Genomic DNA, 1112 nt, shown 5'->3' with positions numbered 1-1112 from the left:
ATTTTTGCCTGCACTTAGTGTTCGTTGATGCACATGTGATTTCTCTAGTTGTGGCCAGGGGTGTCTACACTCTAGTTGCTGAGCACAGGCTTCTCATTGTGGTGTCTTCTCTTACTGCAGAACATGGGCTCTAGGGCACAGGCTCAGTAGCTGTGGGGCATGGACTCAGTTGCTCCGTGGCACTTTGGATCTTCCCAGACCAGCCGTCGAAGCAGTGTCCTTTGCATTGACAGGTGGATTCCCGTCCACTGAACCCCCAGGGAAGTCCCCCTCGTGTTTTATCTGGTTTTGTCCTGAACTGTATGTAACTACTTCTCTAACCTCTGCTTTCTCTTGGATTAAAAGTATATGTGTATATATGTGTGTGGGCTCAATTGTGTCTGACTCTTTGCAACCTATGGACTGTAACCCACAAGGCTCCTCTGTCCGTGGAATTTTCCAGGCAAGAATACTGGAGTGAGTTCCCATTTCCTTCTCCAGGGGGTCTTCCCCACCCAGGGATTGAACCTGTGTCCACTGCGTCTCTTGTGTTGGCAGGCGGATTCTTTACCACTAGTGCCACCTTTCTTTCGAAAGCCCAAAAGAAAGTGTCTGCAAAAGCCAGATGGATGGTCAGGTCAGGTAAGCGGCTGAACTGGCTGGTCTCACCTCAGCCCCCAGAGCACTCACTCCCACATGGGCTGTTGCCTCAGCCCCAGGGTTTCTGACACAAAGGCCTGGGATGGGGCCTGAGAACCTGCATTTACAGCAAGCTCCTAGATGCTGCTGCTGCTAGTCTAGGGACCCCAGTTTGAACCTCACTGGTTAAGCAGACATACAGGCTGTATGAGGCACAGGAAAACCTGTGTGATGCCAAAAGCACGGGACAGACACACTGAGAGAGCGGGCCAAGGGCAGCAATGGGGGAGAGCAGGAAGGGAGGCAGGAGGACACGGGGACAAAAGACAAGGCTGGGCCCCTGGTCTCTAACACACCACAGTTCACTCTCTACCCCAACCCGCATCCCCCGTGGACATGCTCACAGCAACAGGTGGACAAAGGAAGAGCCCCACAGCCTGTGAAGGCTGGAACCCCTGGGGGCAAGCCGCAAAGCCCCCTCAAACCCAGGCATC

This window comes from Dama dama, chromosome X (genome assembly GCF_033118175.1).
Source record: "Dama dama isolate Ldn47 chromosome X, ASM3311817v1, whole genome shotgun sequence".
Lineage (NCBI taxonomy): Eukaryota > Metazoa > Chordata > Mammalia > Artiodactyla > Cervidae > Dama > Dama dama.
This window is presented reverse-complemented; position numbering follows the sequence as displayed.